At 38.5% G+C, this 23,479-nt stretch overlaps 1 pseudogene; it reads right to left on the bottom strand.

Moving 5' to 3' along the window:
• Window positions 1–19,755: 19,755 nt before the first annotated feature.
• LOC134484859 (ras-related protein Rab-1A-like) lies at window positions 19,756–20,477 on the bottom strand (annotated as a pseudogene).
• Between the last annotated feature and the right edge of the window lie 3,002 nt (window positions 20,478–23,479).

Genomic DNA, 23,479 nt, shown 5'->3' with positions numbered 1-23,479 from the left:
CCTCCCTAGCCCTGTCAATTTGACACGACCAAGATTCATCCAAAAAAGACGTCTCAATGAAATAATCTGTCTTCAACATCCTGTCTGTAAGAGACTGCTTTGCTCATTGATTTAGAAAGACTCAGTCTATTATTGGTGGCACCAATCTCTCTATAGGTTCACTCAGGATGTATTATAAAGTTAGTTAAGTATGAGCCTGAGCAAACCAGAGTAAGCCCCCAAGCAGCCTGCCTCCATTGTTACTGTTTTAAGAGCCTACTTCAACCTTTCCCTAAATGATGGGGTTTGACTTAAATGTCTAAGCTAGATATACTCTTTCTTTCCCAAGTTGCTTTTAGTTCTAATGTTTTTCATAGCACATAAAGAAAAGTAGAAGAGTAATTGAGACAAAAGTTGTGGTATGAACATTTTTTAATATGAATTTCTGTCAAGACATACCAAAACTTATAAAAGGCATAGAAAAAAATGAATGCTCATCAAAACAAATAAATAATATATATTTTCCTTACTGGGATTATAGCTAGATTTGTTTTTTACACACTCTTTATAGTATAGCCGATGGAACAAGGTACACATTTTAAGCCAAATTTTGAAAAACCTTATTATGTCCATTGGACTATTCACACGCTTTGGAGGATATGAATAATTGTAGCCATGTAGGTTTAAAAATGGACCCATGCTAAAGTCAGCTATGTACTGGCATTGGCAGTCTCTGTTCCTATCCTGGTACAAAGTTTGAGACCCATGACTGTGTGTTTTTCCTAGCCAACGCCTCACTCACAAATGCCAGCTCTACCTCTACAGATCACCAAGATCACTCTCTTGCCAGTTCACCACCCCATAGCCAGTTCCGGGCACATTCTTGCCAGCCTGGTCTCTCCACTGGTTTCCTCTCCTCTGGAGCTTGGACTTTTGTACAGTCTTCCCATTCAAAACCCTAGCTGAATGCCGCCTGGCTATGTTCTTTCCCTCATGCTCATCTATGTCACTGAGAATGGAAAACACCAGTACTCTTTATTTAAAATAAACAGATGACACAACCACTTGGTGTGGAATCTATCCTCCTAAACTCACCAATTATTCTATGTTAGAAATCTTGTGGTGGAGGCTGCTACCAGGGCTAACAGTTCCCCATCTATATCCTGCCTCCTCTCACTCTTGCCTCCCTGTATAAAGCCTGTTTCTTCTTCCTTAGTCCCCTTTTCCTCTCTAGGACCCAGAAGACTCACCTCCTCCTTTTCATTCAATGATTGGCTTCTTTTCATCTTTTTTAGCCAATCAATTAATTAAGGGAAATTCCTGTACAAGTAATGTGTTCAAATTGAGTAGCTATGGAAAAAGATTTATTAATATGTCTGTAAAATTTGGGACAGAGTATCCCTGTATCATGGGAAAAAGAAAGAGTGGTAGAGAAAGATGCATTATATCTTCCTCTGTCCTCTGTCAACAAACATACCCATACTTTATCATGTATATATCACACACACACACACACACACACACACACACACACACACACACACAAAATAAGAGCAGTATGTGTTCACTCCTTCTTTAAAAGGAGAACAAGAATATCCTTGGCAGGGAATAGGGAGGCAAAGTTTAGAACAGAGGCAGAAGGAACACCCATTCAGAGCCTGCCCCACATGTGGCCCATACATATACAGCCACCAAACTAGATAAGATGGATGAAGCAAAGAAGTGCAGGCCGACAGGAGCAGGATGTAGATCGCTCCTGAGAGACACACCCAGAATACAGCAAATACATAGGCGAATGTCAGCAGCAAACCACTGAACTGAGAACAGGACCCCTGTTGAAGGAATCAGAGAAAGACTGGAAGAGCTTGAAGAGGCTCAAGACGCCATATGAACAACAATGCCAACCAACCAGAGCTTCCAGGGACTAAGCCACTACCCAAAGACTATACATGGACTGACCCTGGACTATAACCTCATAGGTAGCAATGAATATCCTAGTAAGAGCACCAGTGGAAGGGGAAGCCCTGGGTCCTCCCAAGACTGAACACCTAGTGAATGTGATTGTTTGGGGGAGGGTAGTAAGGGGGGGAGAATGAGGAGGGGAAGCCCATAGAGAAGGGAAGGGGGAAGGGTTAGGTTGATGTTGGCCTGGAAACCGGGAAGGGGAATAACAATGGAAACGTAAATAAGAAGTACTCAAGTTAATAAAAATAAAAAAAAAATAAAGAGCAGTATGTGTTAGCATAAAGCTAGGTTCTTCTAAAGATTCTACCACATAAAGAGGAAACATATATTCAGACATACCCATGCCATACTTTACAGAGAAGATAAAGCCAAGGGCAAGAAATAGATGTATGTAAACTTACCTGTGGGTCCAATATAGTTTTTAATATCAAATATAATCTAGAACTAGATTAAAGATAGTTTTTACCTTAGGGCCAAGGAATATTTGTTAGGACCAAATTGGGATTATCTAAGGATCCAGCTTGCCACTATCATTGGACATGAGGACAAAGGACCATGTTTCTTTCTAACATCCTACCTGTATAATTATGACAAATTACAGATGAAATATCTTTTTTCCTTTGCCTGTTCTTATGCCAAAATATCGGAAAAAGACTACTTAACAAATAAATGGCTTATTTGAGTTTAGAGTTCATGATACAGTGCACAGGAGAAGTAATAATACACAGCTAGTAACCCACCCTCTATTGTCAGCAAGTAGAAAGAGGTGAATGCTGATGTTGCCTATACATAGGTGGAGTCTTTCCCCATTAATCAATTAAATTCAGAACCCACATTACAGATATTTCCTGAAGTTTGTCTCCTAGGTGATTTTAGATCCTGTCAAGTTGACAACAAAATTAATCACCATGATGTATATAAATAGCCATGAAAAGAATAAAATAAGAATTTGTGCTTCCAGTATAAAGACCATGCTGCAGGTAGACGTGTTTCTTAAATTAAACTCTTTTCTAAAACCCCCCAAAAAAGGCCTGAAGAGTCAAACCTTTTATGTCTTCTAAATTTTCTAAAACATACAAGATTAAGTAAATTTTTATGGCAATACAATGATATTGTCTCTATGTTACTTGATAAACCCTAATTTTTTTCTATTTTTGTGAGTGTAGTGTTTTTATTATCCACTGTTATTTGTAGAAATTTAGTGTTTACTTAGTGTGCATTCCTTTAGGTATAGGTGACTGTAGAAACTAGAGGTTGACATCCAATGTCTTCTTCATTTCTTTCCTACCTTATTTGTTATTTATCTATTTAAAGTTTTACTTCTTTAATTAAAAAATAAAATTACAGAAAATACATTTTGGTTATATTTTTTCTTCTCATTGAAATCTACACAAATACTCCAAACCTATCTACAAATCCGTGTTTATGCTTTTTCTAGAACTCTATCTTTCCCTTTCAGAAGAATATTAAGCCTACCTGAAAATCAACTAAAAATAAACACAAAAGTAATAAGACAAAATAATACCCAAACAAAATAAGACAAGGTATACACAGAGACACACAAAGAATTGTAGAGTCAATGATGTGCTGCCCAACACTCCAGGGCATTTTTTTTTTCTTTCTGGTGAGTGAAAATGATATACCATGATACTCCTTTGGAGAAAATTGGTTTTCACTTTGTCAGCAAGTTTCAATCACCAACAGCTTCTTGCCTGGGGATGAGACTATGTATATATGTTTCCTTCTCAGTGCTATCTTTTTAATCTAGTTTGAGCTAGCGCAGAACTTATACAAGCTGCCAGAGTTCCTATGACTTCATATGTGTATCTGTATGATTGTGCTTTGAAAATATGGTTTCTTTGAAATCATCAAATACCTCTGGCTCTTTCATTCTTTCTGCCTCCTCTTCCATATAGATGCCTGACATTTTAGGTAAAGGGTATGATAAAAAAAACTCACTTATGATAGAGAGCTCAAAATTCCATCACTATCTGAACTCTACATTAGTTCCCATTAACTGAAAGAAAGCTTCTCTGATGAAGGCTGAACATGGCACTGATCTACAGGTATAACAACAGTACATTAGCACAAGGAATTTTTAGAACACCAAACAGATTAGACCAGAGAAGAAAATGTGCTTGCCCTATAATAATCAAAACACTAAACGGACAGAAAAGAGAAAGAATATTAAAATCTATTAGGAACGATGGTCAAGAAACCTATAAAGGCAGGCCTATCAGAATTGCATTTGACTCCTCATCAGAAATTCTAAAAGCCAGAAGATCCTGCACAGATGTCTTGAAGACCCTAAGACAACACAGATGCCAACCCAGACTACTGTACCCAGCAAAACTCTCATTCACCATAGATGGAGGAACCAAGATATTCCTTGACAAAATAAAATTAAAACAGTACCTTTCTACTAATTTAGTCCAGGAACGCTACTAGAAGGAAAACTCCAATGCAAGGAGGATAACAACACCCAAGAAATTACAAGAAATTAATCACCTCATAGCAAACCCAAAAGAAGAAAATCATATACACATAGTAATACCTCAGTCATCAGAATAACAGGAAGTAACAATAATTAGTCAATAATAAACTCTCAACATTAATGAACTCAATTCTCCTATTAAATACACAGACTAACAGATTGTATAATTAAACAGGATCCATCATTCTGCTACATATGTGAAACATACCTAAACAACAGCAACAAAAAAAATTACCTCAGATTAAATGGTTTAAAAAAGGTTTTCCAACCCACCCCCTCTCCCAAAAAAACCCACAAGAAACAAGCAATAGTAGACATTGCATGATCTACTAAAATTGACTTTTAACCAAAGTTATCAAAAGAGATGTACAAGAACGCTTCGGAGTCATCATAAAAAATTCCACCAAGAGGACATCTCCATTCTGAACATCTACTTCCCAAATTGAAAAAAAAAATCCACCACATTCACATTCACAAACAGAAACAACAACAACAACAAACCTCTCCTAAAGTACAAATCACATTGAACCCCACACGACAAAGTAGAAGAGGAAAACTTCAACATCCCATTCGCGTCATTGGACAGTCATTAAAACAGAACCGAAACAGAGACACAATAAAAGTAACAAATGTTTTTACACAAATATATTTAACAGATATTCCCAGAAACTTTCACAAAAACCCACAATAGTATATGTTTTTGTCAGCACCTCAGGGATCCTTCTCCAAAATTGAACATATAATCAGGCACAACGCAAACCTCAACAGATACAAGGGACTGAAATAACACCTTGCATTCTCTCAGACCACCACATATTAAGGCTGGACTTCTACGAAAAACAGAAGAATATGTAGAAAGGCTACATATTCATGGAAATTGAACAACTTTCTACTCAATGATCACCTGGTCAGTAAAGAAATAAAGAAATTGAAGACTTTCTTGAATTCAATCAATTTTAAGTCACAACACATCCAAACTTAAGGCACTAAGTTAATACAGTGCTAAGAGGAAAATTTATACTACTAAGTGCTCTCATAAAGAAAATGCGGAGATCTAATACTAGCAACTTAACACTATACCTAAAATCTCTAGGAGAAAAAGAAGCAAATATACTCAAGAGGTGTTGAAAGCAGAAGAGTGTCAAACTCAAGATGAAATCAATCAGTTGAAAACAAAGAGAACAATAAACATAATCAACAAAACCAAAAGCTTGTTCTTTGAGAAAATCAAGAGTATTAACAAACACTTAGCAAACTTAATAAAAAGTAATGGAGATAATATACACATAACAAAATCAGAAATTAAAGGCGAGGCATAAGAACAGAAAACTAGAAAATCCAAAATATCATTATCTTTGACTTGTCTACCCTTTACTCCACAAAACTGGAAAATATAAATGAAATAAATTAATTTCTAGTCATATTTCACATACCAAAGTTATTTCAGGATTAAGTAAACAATCTAAACAACACTGTTTACCCAAAGTAAATAGCAGCTGTCATTACATTTTTCTCATCCCTCCCTCCAAAAATGCATGGGGCCAGATCGTTTTAGTGCAGAATTAACCAAATGTTCTAAGAAGTACTCCACAAACTATTCCATAAAATAGAAACAGACGGGACACTAATTCATTTTCTGAGGCCTCAGTTCCCTTGATAGCTAAACCACACAAAGAGTCAAAAAAGAGAGAGCACTTCAGACCAATTTCACTTTTGAACTTTGACAAAATGTTACACAATAAAATCCTTGCAAACCAAATCCACATATCAAAAACATTATGTACTACAATCAAGTAGGCTTCATACCAGAGAGGCAGGGATGGTTCAATATATGAAAATCCATCAACATAATCCACTATGCAAAAATATCAAAGAATAAAAATCAAATGATCATCTTTTTTTTTTTTTTTTTTCGGAGCTGAGGACCGAACCCAGGTCCTTGTGCTTGGTAGGCAAGCGCTCTACCACTCAGCTAAATCCCCAACCCTCAAATGATCATCTTATTAGATGATGAATAAGCCTTTGATAAACTCCAGTACATTTCCCTGTTAAAAGTCTTGGGGATATCAGTGATTCAAGGCACAAGTCTCACCATAGTAAAAGCAATAAACAGCAAGCAAATAATCAAATCAAATAATTGGAAAGAAACGAGAAAAATTCCTTCATAATCAGGGACAAAATGATATTGTGCACTTTCTCCCTATTTATTTACTATGTAATTTGAAGTTCTAGCTAGAGGAACATGAAAACAAAAGGAGATGGAGAGGACACATATTTCCAGGGAAGAAGTCAGAGTATCCCTATTTGCGAGTGATTTGATATTATATGGAAATAACCCGCAAATATCTATCCGAAAATTCCTATGGCTTATAAACATTGTCAAGAAAATGGCCGGATATAAAATTAACTCAAATCAGGAGCTCTACATAGTATAAATGACAAATGAGAATAGAAAGAAATTTAGAACACAGCACCCTTCATCTTAGCCGCAAATAATAGAAAATATCTTGTTGTATCTCTAATCAAACATGGAAAAGATTTGTATGACAAGAACTTCAAGTCCATGAAAAAAATAATTTTCCACAAGACCATGCTCAAGTTAAATCAACAAACAACAAAGATATGTAAAAGAAACATAGTAATTGCACCTAAAATTTACAAAACAAACATAAATAATATTTATTCAAAATAGTAAACTAATACTTACTACAATCTTAAGAATATGAGAAATATTTAAAAGAATTTTAAAAAGCATGTAACATTGATTAAATGTTTCTAATATATTACTAGTAAGAATTACAGAAAAATTTTCCTGTTTCTGCCTGTGCCCATAGCTGACCCAGTCCCACAGCTCTCTGTACCTAAATTCCATGGATGAGAGAGCTTAACTCTCAGAGGTATGGACAATGCTGAGAGCACAGGGGAGACCACAACTTCTGCTCACATTCCTGGCCAAAGAGTAATCCACTTGGAGCCCTGTGGACACAGGAACCTGGGAGCAGACTATGACAGGATCTTTTCAGTTTAGTCATGTACCCAGAGTTGAAAGCCAGTCCCTAGGAGCACTGACACATCTGAGAGAAGAGGTAAGACCACCACTTCTGCTTTGAGGGACCTGACATGAACCCTCAGGACACAAGAGCCCAGGAGCAGCCTGGGACAGGATCCTTCTGGTTTCAGCCAGTGTCTGGAGCTGACACTGTCCCACAGGTCTCTGTATCCAGATCGCATGGGGAAAGAGGAGGACACTCAGAAGTGCGGACAATCCTGAAAGCAAAGGGGAGACCACCACTTCTGCTCACATTCCTGGCTCAAGAGGAACCCATCTGGTGCCCTCTGGACACAGGAATCTGGGAGCAGACTGGGAAAGGATCCTTCAGGTTTCTGCCTGAGCCAGGAGCTGACCCTGGGACACATCTCTCTGTACCCAGAGCCTGCTGGGAGAAAGCCTATCTCCAGGTGTGCTGACACAGAAGTTTACAGGATAGTCAAGCCACTATCAGAGACAGCAAGACCACCTAACACTGGAGATAACTAGATGGCAAGAGGCAAGCACAGGAACCTAAGCAACATAATCCAAATCTTCTTGTCATCATCAGAGAAAAGTTTTCCCATCAAAGCAAATAATGGATATTCCAAGACACCACAAAAGCAAGATTTGGATTTAAAATCACATCTCATGATGACAATAGAGGACTTTAAGAAGGACATAAAGAGATACAGAAATACAAGAGAATTAAAGAAATACAGAAGAACACAGGTAAACTAATAGAAGCCCTTAAAGACGAAACACAAAAATCCTTTAAAGAATAACAGGAAAACATAACAAAAATAGTGAAGGAATTAAACAAAACTATCCAGAATCAAAAAGTGGAAAGAAAAACAGTAAAGAAATCACAAAGGGAGACCATCCTGGAGAGAGAAAAGTTAGGAAAGAGATCAGGAGACACAGACGCAAGCATCACCAACAGAATACAAGAAAGAGAAGAGAGAATCGCAGGGGCAGAAGATACCATACAAAACATAGAGACAACCATCAAAGAAAATGTAAAATGAACAACCCTTAACCCAAAACACCCAGGAAATCCAGAACAAAATAAGAAGATTGAACCTAAGGATAATACGAATAGAAAAGAGCAAAGACTCCCAACTTAAAGGGCCACTAAACATGTTCAACAAAATTATAGAAAACTTCCCTAACCTAAAGAAACAGATGCCCATAAACATACAAAAAGTCTTCAGAACTCCAAATAGATTAGACCAGAAGAGCGATTTAAGTAACTCAGAGCCAGAAAGATTAGCCATGTGTTCACCCTTACCTTTATATTCTTGCTCTGAAACTTTGAATATAAATACATAATCTGGAATAAATAAAAAAAAGGAAATTTAAAAAGAGCCATAAGATCCCTGCCCGCAGCAGCTCTGTGCTCCCAAACCCTGTGGGAGAGAGCCCTCACCGCCTGGACAGGTGGGCACTCCTGAGACTGCAGAGCAGAAGAGACCACCAACACTGCCCACACCTGCCCACATCCCTGGCCCAAGAGGAAACTGGACACGGCCTCTGGGTTCCCTTGGATAAAGGCACAGCAGCAGCGGGTCCCCTGCGTCTGAGACACCACCGAAACCTGAAGGGACCGACCAGATAAACAGTTCTCTGCACCCAAATCCCATGGGAGGGAGAGCTAAACCTTCAGAGAGGCAGACAAAAACCAGAAGAGACTGCACTCTACACACATTACTGATTCCAGAGGAAAACACCAAACACCATCTGGAACCCTGGTGCACGGAAGCTCCTGGAAAGGGCAGCACAGATCTTCCTGCTTGCTACCGCCGCAGAGAGCTCATAGGCAGCACCCCACGAGCAAACTTGACCTCAGGACCACAGGTAAGAGAAACCTTCCTGCTCCAAGGAACCTGCCTGGTGAACTCAAGACACAGGCCCACAGGAACAGCTGAAGACGTGTAGATAGGAAAAACTACACGCCCGAAAGCAGAACACTCTGTCCATATAACTGGCTGAAAGAAAACAGGAAAACAGGTCTACAGCACCCATGACACACAGGCTTATAGGACAGTCTAACCACTGTCAGAAATAGAAGAACAAAGTAACATTAGAGATAATCTGATGGTAAGAGGCAAACGCAGGAATCCAAGCAACAGAAACCAAAACTACATGTCATCATCAGAGCCCAATTCTCCCACCAAAGCAAACACGGAATATCCAAACACACCAGAAAAGCAAGATCTAGTTTTCAATCATATTTGATCATGATGCTGGAGGACTTCAAGAAAGACGTGAAGAACTCCCTTAGAGAAACACAGGAAAACATTAATAAACAAGTAGAAGCCTACAGAGAGGAATCCCAAAGATCCCTGAAAGAATTCCAGGAAAATATAAACAAACAAGTAGAAGCCCACAGAGAGGAGTCACAAAAATCCCTGAAAGAATTCCAGGAAAGAACAATCAAACAGTTGAAGGAATTAAAAATGGAAATAGAAGCAATCAAGAAAGAACACATGGAAACAACCCTGGATAGAGAGAACCAAAAGAAGAGACAAGGAGCCGTAGACACGAGCCTCACCACCAGAATACAAGAGATGGAAGAGAGAATCTCAGGAGCAGAAGATTCCATAGAAATCATCGACTCAACTGTCAAAAATAATGTAAAGGGGAAAAAGCTACTGGTCCAAAACATACAGGAAATCCAGGACTCAATGAGAAGATCAAACCTAAGGATAATAGGTATAGAAGAGAGTGAAGACTCCCAGCTCAAAGGACCAGTAAATATCTTCAACAAAATCATAGAAGAAAACTTCCCTAACCTAAAGAAAGAGACACCCAAAGGCATACAAGAAGCCTACAGAACTCCAAAGAGTTTGGACCAGAAAAGAAACTCCTCCCGTCACATAATAGTCCAAACACCAAACGCACAAAATAAAGAAAGAATATTAAAAGCAGTAAGGGGAAAAGGTCAAGTAACATATAAAGGCAGACATATCAGAATCACACCAGACTTTTCGCCAGAAACTATAAAAGCCAGAAGATCCTGGACAGATGTCATACAGACCCTAAGGGAACACAAATGCCAGCCCAGGTTACTGTATCCTGCAAAACTCTCAATTAACATAGATGGAGAAACCAAGATATTACATGACAAAACCAAATTTACACAATATCTTTCTACAAATCCAGCACTACAAAGGATAATAAATGGTAAAGCCCAACATAAGGAGTCAAGCTATACCCTAGAAGAAGCAAGAAACTAATCGTCTTGGCAACAAAACAAAGAGAAGAGAAGCACACAAACATAACCTCATATCCAAATATGAATATAACAGGAAGCAACAATCACTATTTCTTAATATCTCTTAACATCAGTGGCCTCAACTCCCCAATAAAAAGACATAGATTAACAAACTGGATACGCAATGAGGACCCTGCATTCTGCTGCCTACAGGAAACACACCTCAGAGACAAGGACAGACACTACCTCAGAGTGAAAGGCTGGAAAACAACTTTCCAAGCAAATGGTCAGAAGAAGCAAGCTGGAGTAGCCATTCTAATATCAAATAAAATCAATTTTCAAATAAGAGTCATCAAAAAAGATAAGGAAGGACACTTCATATTCATCAAAGGAAAAATCCACCAAGATGAACTCTCCATCCTAAATATCTATGCCCCAAATACAAGAGCACCTACATACGTAAAAGAAACCTTACTAAAGCTCAAAACACACATTGCACCCCATACAGTAATAGGAGAATTCAACACCCCACTCTCATCCATGGACAGATCATGTAAACAGAAATTAAACAGAGATGTAGACAGACTCAGAGAAGTCATGAGCCAAATGGACTTAACAGATATTTATAGAACATTCTCTCCTAAAGCAGAAGGATATACATTCTTATCAGCTCCTCATGGTACTTTCTCCAAAATTGACCATATAATTGGTCAAAAAACGGGCCTCAACAGGTACATAAAGATAGAAATAATCCCATGCGTGCTATCAGACCACTATGGCCTAAAGCTGGTCTTCAATAACAATAAGGGAAGAACGCCCACATATACGTGGAAATTGAACAATGCTCTACTCAATGATAACCTGGTCAAGGAAGAAATAAAGAAAGGAATTAAAGACTTCTTAGAATTTAATGAAAATGAAGGTACAACATACCCAAACTTATGGGACACAATGAAAGCTGTGCTAAGAGGAAAACTCATAGCGCTGAGTGCCTGCAGAAAGAAACAGGAAAGAGCATATGTCAGCAGCTTGACAGCACACCTAAAAGCTCTAGAACAAAAAGAAGCAAATACACCCAGGAGGAGTAGAAGGCAGGAAATAATCAAACTCAGAGCTGAAATCAACCAAGTAGAAACAAAAAAAGACCATAGAAAGAATCAACAGAACCAAAAGTTGGTTCTTTGAGAAAATCAACAAGATAGATAAACCCTTAGCCAGACTAACGAGAGGACACAGAGAGTGCGTCCAAATTAACAAAATCAGAAATGAAAAGGGAGACATAACAACAGATTCAGAGGAAATTCAAAAAATCATCAGATCTTACTATAAAAACCTATATTCAACAAAACTTGAAAATCTTCAGGAAATGGACAATTTCCTAGACAGATACCAGGTATCGAAGTTAAATCAGGAACAGACAAACAATTTAAACAACCCCATAACACCTAAGGAAATAGAAGCAGTCATTAAAGGTCTCCCAACCAAAAAGAGCCCAGGTCCAGATGGGTTTAGTGCAGAATTCTATCAGAACTTCATAGAAGACCTCATACCAATATTATCCAAACTATTCCTCAAAATTGAAACAGATGGAGCACTACCGAATTCCTTCTATGAAGCCACAATTACTCTTATACCTAAACCACACAAAGACCCAACAAAGAAGAGAACTTCAGACCAATTTCCTTTATGAATATCGACACAAAAATACTCCCTGATTTTAGTGGGATTGCTTCAACTTTCTCTCCATTTAGTTTAATGTTAGCAACTGGTTTGCTGTATATGGCTTTTACTATGTTCAGGTATGGGCCTTGAATTGCTATTCTTTCCAGGACTTTTATCATGAAGGGGTGTTGAATTTTGTCAAATGCTTTCTCAGCATCTAATGAAATGATCATGTGGTTTTGTTCTTTCAGTTTGTTTATATAATGGATCACGTTGATGGTTTTCCGTATATTAAACCATCCCTGCATGCCTGGGATGAAGCCTACTCGATCATGCTGGATGATTGTTTTGATGTGCTCTTGGATTCGGTTTGCCAGAATTTTGTTGAGTATTTTTGCGTCGATATTCATAAGGGAAATTGGTCTGAAGTTCTCTTTCTTTGTTGTGTCTTTGTGTGGTTTAGGTATAAGAGTAATTGTGGCTTCGTAGAAGGAATTCGGTAGTGCTCCATCTGTTTCAATTTTGTGGAATAGTTTGGATAATATTGGTATGAGGTCTTCTATGAAGGTTTGATAGAATTCTGCACTAAACCCGTCTGGACCTGGACTCTTTTTGGTTGGGAGACCTTTAATGACTGCTTCTATTTCCTTAGGAGTTATGGGGTTGTTTAACTGGTTTATCTGTTCCTGATTTAACTTCGGCCCTGGTATCTGTCTAGGAAATTGTCCATTTCCTGAAGATTTTCAAGTTTTGTTGAATATAGGTTTTTATAGTAAGATCTGATGATTTTTTGAATTTCCTCTGAATCTGTTGTTATGTCTCCCTTTTCATTTCTGATATTGTTAATTTGGACACACTCTCTGTGTCCTCTCGTTAGTCTGGCTAAGGGTTTATCTATCTTGTTGATTTTCTCAAAGAACCAACTTTTGGTTCTGTTGATTCTTTCTATGGTCTTTTTTGTTTCTACTTGGTTGATTTCAGCTCTGAGTTTGATTATTTCCTGCCTTCTACTCCTCCTGGTTGTATTTGCTTCTTTTTGTTCTAGAGCTTTTAGGTGTGCTGTCAAGCTGCTGACATATGCTCTTTCCTGTTTCTTTCTGCAGGCACTCAGCGCTATGAGTTTTCCTCTTAGCACAGCTTTCATTGTGTCCCATAAGTTTGGGTATGTTGTACCTTCATTTTCATTAAATTCTAAAAAGTGTTTAATTTCTTTCTTTATTTCTTCCATGACTAGGTTATCATTGAGTAGAGCATTGTTCAATTTCCAAGTATATGTGTGCATTCTTCCTTGATTGTTATTGAAGACCAGTTTTAGGCCGTGGTGGTCCGATAGCATGCATGGGATTATTTCTATCTTTCTGTACCTGTTGAGGCCCGTTTTTTGACCAATTATATGGTCAATTTTAGAGAAAGTACCATGAGGAGCTGAGAAGAAGGTATATCCTTTTGCTTTAGGATAGAATGTTCTATAAATATCCGTTAAGTCCATTTGGCTCATGACTTCTCTTAGTCTGTCTACATCTCTGTTTAATTTCTGTTTCCATGATCTGTCCATTGATGAAAGTGGGGTGTTGAAATCTCCCACTATTATTATGTGAGGTGCAATGTGTTTTGAGCTTTAGTAAGGTTTCTTTTACATATGTAGGTGCCCTTGTATTTGGGGCATAGATATTTAGGATTGAGAGTTCATCTTGGTGGATTTTTCCTTTGATGAATATGAAGTGTCCTTCCTTATCTTTTTTGATGACTTTTAGTTGAAAATTGATTTTATTTGATATTAGAATGGCTACTCCAGCTTGCTTCTTCTGACCATTTGCTTGGAAAATTGTTTTCCAGCCTTTCACTCTGAGGTAATGTCTGTCTTTGTCTCTGAGGTGTGTTTCCTGTAGGCAGCAGAATGCAGGGTCCTCGTTGCGTATCCAGTTTGTTAATCTATGTCTTTTTATTGGGGAGTTGAGGACATTGATGTTGAGAGATATTAAGGAATAGTGATTATTGCTTCCCGTTATATTCATATTTGGATGTGACTTTATGCTTGTGTGCTTTCATTCTCTTTGTTTTGTTGCCAAGACGATTAATTTCTTGCTTCTTCTAGGGTATAGCTTGCCTCCTTATGTTGGGCTTTACCATTTATTGTCCTTTGTAGTGCTGGATTTGTAGAAAGATATTGTGTAAATTTGGTTTTGTCATGGAATATCTTGGTTTCTCCATCTATGTTAATTGAGAGTTTTGCAGGATACAGTAACCTGGGCTGGCATTTGTGTTCTCTTAGGGTCTGTATGACATCAGTCCAGGATCTTCTGGCCTTCATAGTTTCTGGCGAGAAGTCTGGTGTGATTCTGATAGGTCTGCCTTTATATGTTACTTGACCTTTTTCCCTTACTGCTTTTAATATTCTTTCTTTATTTTGTGCGTTTGGTGTTTGGACTATTATGTGACGGGAGGTGTTTCTTTTCTGGTCCAATCTATTTGGAGTTCTGTAGGCTTCTTGTATGCCTATGGGTATCTCTTTTTTTAGGTTAGAGAAGTTTTCTTCTATGATTTTGTTGAAGATATTTACTGGTCCTTTGAGCTGGGAGTCTTCACTGTCTTCTATACCTATTATCCTTAGGTTTGATCTTCTCATTGAGTCCTGGATTTCCTGTATGTTTTGGACCAGTAGCTTTTTCTGCTTTACATTATCTTTGACAGTTGAGTCAATGATTTCTATGGAATCTTCTGCTCCTGAGATTCTCTCTTCCATCTCTTGTATTCTGTTGGTGAAGCTTGTATCTACAGCTCCTTGTCTCTTCTTTTGGTTTTCTATATCCAGGGTTGTTTCCATGTGTTCTTTCTTGATTGCTTCTATTTCCATTTTTAATTCCTTCAACTGTTTGATTGTGTTTTCCTGGAATTCTTTCAGGGATTTTTGTGACTCCTCTTTATGGGCTTCTACTTGTTTATTTATGTTTTCCTGGAATTCTTTCAGGCATTTTTGTGATTCCTCTCTGTAGGCTTCTACTTGTTTATTAATGTTTTCCTGTGTTTCTCTAAGGGAGTTCTTCACGTCTTTCTTGAAGTCCTCCAGCATCATGATCAAATATGATTTTGAAACTAGATCTTGCTTTTCTGGTGTGTTTGGATATTCCATGTTTGTTTCGGTGGGAGAATTGGGCTCCGATGATGCCATGTAGTCTTGGTTTCTGTTGCTTGGGTTCCTGCGCTTGCCTCTCGCCATCAGATTATCTCTTGTGTTACTTTGTTCTGCTATTTCTGACAGTGGCTAGACTGTCCCTATAAGCCTGTGTGTCAGGAGTGCTGTAGACCTGTTTTACTGTTTTCTTTCAGCCTGTTACGGGGACAGAGTGTTCTGCTTTCGTGCGTAGTTTCGTGTAGTTTTTCCTCTGTACAGGTCTTCAGCTGTTCCTGTGGGCCTGTGTCTTGAGTTCACCAGGCAGGTCACTTGCAGCATACAAGTTGGTCTTACTTGTGGTCCCGAGGCTCAAGTTCGCTCGCAGGGTCCTGCCCACAGGCCCTCTGCAGCGGCAGCAACCAGGAAGACCTGTGCCGCCCCTTCTGGGAGCTTCAGTGCACCAGGGTTCCAGATGGCCTTTGGTGTTTTCCTCTGGCATCCGAGATGTGTGTGCAGAGAGCAGTCTCTTCTGGTTTCCCAACCTTGTCTGCCTCTCTGAAGGCTTAGCTCTCCCTCCCACGGGATTTGGGTGCAGAGAACTGTTTATCCGGTCTGTTTCCTTCAGGTTCTGGCAGTGTCTCAGGCAGGGGTCCTGCCGCTCCTGGGCCCTCCCCCACGGGAGCCCAGAGGCCTTATACAGTTTCCTCTTGGGCCAGGGATGTGGGCAGGAGTTGGCAGTGTTGGTGATCTCTTCCGCTCTGCAGCGTCAGGAGTGCCCACCTGACCAGGCGGTGAGGTCTCTTTCCCACGGGGTCTGGGATCAGAGAGCTGCTGCGGGCCGGGATCCGCGGGTGTGGGCCACTGGTGCTCTTACTAGGATATTCACTGCTACCTATGAGGTCAGAGTCCAGGGTCAGTCCATGTATAGTCTTTAGGTAGTGGCTTTTTCCCTGGAAGCTCTAGTTGCTTGGCATTGTTGTTCATAGGGGGTCTCGAGCCCCTTAAAGCTCTTCCAGTTCTTTCTCTGATTCCTTCAATGGGGGTCCTATTCTCAGTTCAACATATCCAATCTTTTAGTCTATGTCTTTTTACTTGGGAATTGTGACCGTTGATGTTGAGAAATATTAAGGAATAGAGATTGTCACTTCCCATTATATTCTTTGTTAGAGGTGAAATTATGTTTGCTTGTCTCTCTTTTGGTTTCTTTCCAAGGAAATTATATTCTTGCTTAATGTACGGTATACTTTCTCTTCTTTTATTGGAGTTTCCATCTATTATCCCTTGTAGGGCTGGATTTGTAGAAAGATATTGCATAAATTAGGTTTTGTCAGAGAATATCTTGGTTTCTCTATCTATGTTAGATGAAAGTTTTGCTGAATACAATAGCTTGGGCAAGCATATTTGTTCTCTTAGGGTCTGTATTACATCTGTTCAGGATCTGCTGGCTTTCATAGTCTCTGGTTAGAATTCTGCTGTAATTCTTATAGGTCTGTCTTTATATGTCACTTCACCTTTTTTCCTTACCTCTTTTAATATTCTTTCTTTGTTTTGTTCATTTGGTGTTTTAACTATTATGTGATGACAGGAATTTCTCTTCTGGTCCAATCTATTTGGAATTCTGTAGGCTTCTTGTATGTTTATGGGCATCTCTTTCTTTAGGTTCAGACAATAAAATATAACCCAGTTTATTGTGACCCTCCTTGCCCCCAGGGATCTTAGGCCCGTATCAGTCCAGGAGAACAAATAGAGCAGAGAAGATGAATTGCATTCTGTAATAATGACACTAGAAGCAACTGTGCGTAAACAGATCAAATTTACTTGGGATTTACTTTCAAGGAATTTATAGTATTGGGTATGGGGGTTAGGGTAAGAATATCAAGGATGGGCAATGGTTATTGGCCGAAGGCTCAAAAATCCAAGATTCCTCATTAACATGGAGAAGCATTCCAGGAACTCCAGGTATTAGCTGAACAATTTCTGATTGAGAAAAAATTAAACCGTAATATAAAACTATGTGACATTCTGCAGGTAGAGGTATGTGAGAATTAAGGTGAGGGAAGGGAAAACCCTGCTATTAAATGAAGTCTTCTATTTTGTGCTGAAACCTGAGAGCTATCCAGACAAAGATAGACTTAGATCTTTTTTTTAATAATACGAAGTAAACTAAGATTTTATTGTGAAATTCTCATAGATGAAAAATTCAATTGAATATTTAGTCTATCCATTTTTCATTTTACAATAGTCTTACCACTTACCTTTGTGACATGTATTTCAATTGGTTGTTTAGTGAAAAATAAACCTGTAATATTTGGCTTATTTTTAGATTAATATTTTATCATTAAAGACCCCATAATAAAATGTGTAATCAACAGCTACACCCTAAGCCACCAATTGCAGAATGTTTGACTGCTGCTTAAACCAAAGGAAACAGCCTCTGACCTTTGTCACCTTAAAATGCTAGTGTCTACAAGGGACTCTGTTTCCCACAGTAAGACAAAAGCAGTCTAGGATCTCAAAGGTCCTAGTAAACAGAACTTTCACACATGCAAAATTTCATGAAATAAGTATATTTTTTCTCCCATCATTCCCATCTAGTGTTCATATTTTCAGTTAATTTGGGAAATAGAATTTCTACAGTTAGGGCAATCAACATTTCCTGCTTTCTAATCTAATGCTTAACCTCTCCTCCAATATGAGTTATACAGTTGAGAAGAATAAAGGTGACACCTGGAAGTGGAGGCAGGAGGATCAGGAGTTCAAGGCCACCCTCCGGTACAAGTGAATTTGAGGCCTCTTGAGCTATGTGAGACACTGTCTCAAAATAATGGGGGCAGTCTGGGACATGTCTTTAATCCCAGCACTTTTGAGGAAAAGGCAGGTGAATCTGGGGGGAGTGGGCAGCCTGTTGTACATGTTCCAAGCTAGCCAGGGCTACACAGTGAAACACTGTCTCAAAAAAAGTGGAAAAAAAGCCAGGTGTGGTGGCGGACACCTTTCATCTCAGCACTCAGATACAGAGACAGGTGGATCCCTGAGTTCAAGGCCAGCCTAGTCGATAGACAAAGTTCCAGGACAGCTAGGGATACACAGAGAAACCCTGTCTCTCCAATAGCCAAATAATAATAATAATAATAATAATAATAATAATAATAATAATAAATAATAATAAATAAAATAAAAAACCACACACAACAGAAACATAAATAAAGAAGAAATAGAAAGGATTGTGTGCCCTCAGACTCAGCATGAAGAAACAGCAGCACACATTACCAGATCACTGCCTATGAGGAAGCATGTGCTGTTCTCCATCTCAACCACAGATGTATGACAAAAGTGTTGCTGGTGAGGCCACTTCGGATGGTTTGGGCTGGAGATGAAGAACTAGGAAGCACACACTTCACAGAGTTTGAGTTCCTTGAACCAATGAGGTTGGTGAAGTCTCTACACAGCAGAAAGCTTCTAGGTCACTCATTAGACCTGTTACTAGAAAGCAAACCCTGGATGCTGTGCTATTAAGATAGGTCTCTAGTGCTCTTGCTGCACACACAAATAGCTGTTGAGTAGACTGCAAAGCTCTATTTCCTTTTAATCATAGGAATTAAAACAATATTTATCACCATACAATTTGATATTACTTCCGATAAGTACAATATTTATTAAACATGTCTTCAGTTTTGTTAAATAGTGTGCAACAAATTATAATATTCTGCAGCCACAAATTAATGCAGAGTAAGAAGAAACTATTAATCTGATAGTGTAATCTTTCATTTATAACTCTACCAAGAAGAACTAGCAAATCAGATCTTACATATAATGTCTCACTAAACTTTATGCATGGAAACTGACAGACACTGGTTGTGCTGTTTGATACAAAATGGCTGAACTTCATCTTCAGAAGACTAAACCCAACATCTTTTTTTTTTTTTTTTTTTTTTTTTTGGAGCTGGGGACCGAACCCAGGGCCTTGCGCTTGCTAGGCAAGCGCTCTACCACTGAGCTAAATCCCCAACTAAACCCAACATCTAAACATGCCAATATAAACATCAAAACAAAATATATTCTAACAAACCACGGGAAACGATCTGGTATCAGGAAATGAGCAAGGTTTACACACATTATTTTATAAACCAGCACACAAAGTTTTAAAACAGTTCTGAAAATGAAGTTAGCTGTCTTGAGTCAAGGGAATAAAAAAAAAAGTCAGTATTGATCATTTACAATCTCTGACCTTGTGAAAACGGTAAGAATCTGTTGTAGTGCAGCTACATACAGTACAATTCAGGCAGATTGTTTTTTTTCACTCGGGTTCAGATTGAGAATTCATTGCTGTGAGAAAAGGACGTTGGCAGATTTTAGCAGCAACCTCCACCTGACTGCTTGACTGGAGTGCTCTGGATTTTAACATTGGACTTCTCTGCACCACCAGCTGTTGCTCCAGGACCCATTTGCTTTTTAATCTCCGTGGCCATTGTCATGAAAGACTGTTCTACAATCATTGTGTTCTTAGCACTGGTTTCCAAAAATGGAATTCCAAGGGAATCTGCAAATTCCTTTGCTGTTGTGTAGTCTACTACTTTGTTGTCAGGTCACATGTGTTCCCTTCCAACAACTTGTTGACATTTTCACTGGCATAGCGATCTATCTCTTGCAGCCACTGTTTAACGTTATTGAAGGACTCCTGGTCGGTCACATCATACACAACTATGATAACATGGCTTCCTCTGTAATAACTGGAGGTGATTGTTCGAAATCTTTCCTGGCCTGCTGTGTCCCATATCTGAAGCTTGATTATTTTCCCTTCTAGCTCTATAGTCCGTATCTTGAAATCCACACCAATTATGTTGATGTAGCTTTCCATATACGTGACATCTGCAAACCTAAGGAGAAAGCAAGACTTTCCAACCCCAGAATCGCCAATCAGAAGTAACTTGAATAAATAATCATATTCGGGATTCATGCTGGACATGTCACTGCAGCTGCCTCCGCTGCCACCGCCCTTTCTGACGCAGCTGCCGCCCCAAGCTTCTGCACCACGGTTAATGGAAGGGGAGGAATGAGCTAAGCTGTTCCAGTAGAGCAAACGTCAACCCCACACCGACGCTTAATACACAATCAGCAGCCGCCACCACTCAGTGATCGCTTTCACCCAAAAATTAGGCTTAGAACTTAATTAGCAGGGTTTATCCACAGGCTATATTAAACACTGTCATACATATATAGATGGATAGATAGATAGATAGATAGATAGATAGATAGATAGATAGATAGATAGATAGATAGATTAGCGATAGAGATAGAGGTATATAGATAGATGCTATAGAAGGGAACCGGACAATTGATGTGGAATATACACTTAACCCATGTAAAACTTTGATCTTTGATTTCTATGAAATGCCAGAGTTTCAGATGATATTTGTATAGAAAGTGAAAGGATGAGTAAATGAGTGAACTTTTGTAAATTGTGTTTCTCTAAGTTTACAGCTTAAACTTACCTTTTCCTAAGTTGATTGAAGCTGAGACAAGGCAAATTTTCACACGAAGTATCTCCTTGTGTTTTCAAAAGCTTTATGTATGTATGCTGACTATATATGACTTGCAAAGTCATTCAGGTGGCAGATAGTGCCTGGGGGGAAGTGAGGACTGTCCTCCTTGACAGCAAAATCTTCTAATGAGTGTTCTTCCTGTCATTGTGAAACAATACAAGTCTCCAGGCCAAATCCTATGTAAATTTCCCTTGTCCCTGGGATGGGATACTAATGCTATGGCAACAACTGAGAAGCTCTTGGTCCTGTGAAGGCTCTTTTCCCCAGTGTAGGGGAATGACTGGGTGTTGAGGTGGGAGTGGGTGGTTGGGAAGGAGAGCATCCTCACAGAAGCGGGGGAGGGAGGGATGGTAAAGGGGTAACCAGAAAAGGGATAACATATGAAATGTAAATACATAAACTATTCAATTTTTTAGAAAAGGAAAAAAGAGAAAGTACTGACTTCTGTTCATTATTTGACCATGCCCTTTATGGGGCTGCTCAGTGCTGTGGCTATAATGGTGAGATGCAGGGACAGAAAGGAATGCTCAGCAACTCAGCTGTTTATGTTTCTGCATCCCATCCTTAAAAGGACATCAATCAGCTGGCTTCTCAGTCAATTGATATCAGCTCATGAGGGCATTATGTTACTTCTGAGGAGTAACAGTACAACAAGCAGGCTTAGATGAACTTTCAAGAAAAAAAAACCAGTTTATTTTAACAATAAAAACAATAGAACTGAAAAATAACTAAGTGGGTAAGGAGCTTACTAAACAGGCATGAAAGCCTGAGTTCAAATACCTAGCTTGCACAGTTAAACCTGGGCATGATACTGAGGGAGAGTGGAAATAGATAGATTCCTGGGGCTCATTTGCTATTCATACAAGGACAATCATTGAGCTTCCATTTCAGCAGGTGATTCTGTCTCAAAATCTGTAGTGGCTGATATAGTGAAACATAGCTTATGCCAGTTTATTTTTACCTTGTCATTTATAGTCATATACACTTACATATATGCACATACATGCATCAAACAAAAAAGAATAGCTGACCAACACAGTATCAACAGGAAGAATATATCTAAAAAGCATGACTTTTGTAATCCGACCTGCCATGGCTGAGATCTAACCAAATGTCAAGCATAATGGCTGGATCTGTCTTTCCTTCTCACTGGCCATTAGTTTAATTATTTTCTTGTAAAATAGAATATATTTGAGAAAAATCTCTTCAACAGTAGGACTCATTCTGCAAACAATTTCCCAAAGTCTGTTATGCTGAAATAATGGATAATTTAATACACAACACCCACATGCACTTTGCCCATTTATTATACCCTATAATTATATTTCTAGACGATTGCTTGTATACTTTCTTACTTTATAATGGAAATTAAAGTCTGATGACTGGAGATGATTTAATTTTCTCAAGGAAAGGAACTCCTACCCACTACTACCACAGATAATTTGTTATGGTTTTGGATTGCAGAGTTTATAGAATATAACATGTTAAAAATATTTGTTTATATTTAGGGTTAACTATAGGTAGGTGTGTGTGTGTGTGTGTGTGTGTGTGCAATCAAATGGATCAAATAAGCTATCACATACACCTTTCACTGTTGTGTTTTCTTCTCCGTCTTTTTAGCTTCTTTAAACTTTAGACTCATTCTTACTCTTTCTTCAAATACATAAAGAGTGTCACTTCACTGTACCTTTGGCCTTTTAAAAATCTCTCCCAGACACTAAATAGATTGTTACATTCTTTCCACTAGTCTTTCAAAATTTTAATTATTCAGATCTTATACAAGTGATGATACCTTTATTTTGTAGCTCAGATCATTATCATTGTCTAGTAAAAGCCTGCTTCTTCATATACCTGAAGTCATCATCCATTGACTACTGTTGCCTTCCCTTCTGTAGTAATATCTGTATTACTTTTTCTGGGTCTTCAAAATCAATGAGTATTGTTCCTGACTACAAGTGCCTCACAATTTAGAACAGTGAAATTGGTAGGTTTGAGAAGAGATCATTATAAAATTGCCAGGAACATTGGGACATTTAAAGCACCAGTATTACCTTCATTTGCACCTTTTATGGATCTCAAAGTGACTGGAAGTTTGAAAGGCTTTATTGACCTATTAGACTATGTATTCAAGATTCCTGCTGTCTTTTTGAAGGAACTGAAGGACAGACAAGGAAATAGCATAGAAACCTAATTCAAAAGCAACCTGACAATATAGGTCAGAAATACCCTATCAAGAGTAACTGCAAACCACAAGGCATCAAAAGTTCTGGTGATTGTTTGCAGCTATTTTTATTTTTATTCAAGACAAAGATTTTTTTGATAACGGGACATGGACATACATTGGTGGGCTCTTTGTCTTGATTGACATGCTTGGCTTATTTATTACTTTGTTTCATCTTATTTTACCATATAATTTATAGGCATAATATAGTAAATGGGGACTTTTCCCTGAAAGTTCAATTAGAAAATATATTCACTC

Source organism: Rattus norvegicus, chromosome 1 (assembly GCF_036323735.1).
Source record: "Rattus norvegicus strain BN/NHsdMcwi chromosome 1, GRCr8, whole genome shotgun sequence".
Lineage (NCBI taxonomy): Eukaryota > Metazoa > Chordata > Mammalia > Rodentia > Muridae > Rattus > Rattus norvegicus.
Note: the sequence above shows the minus strand (reverse complement) of the source record. Positions and strands in the feature narration are given on the sequence as shown.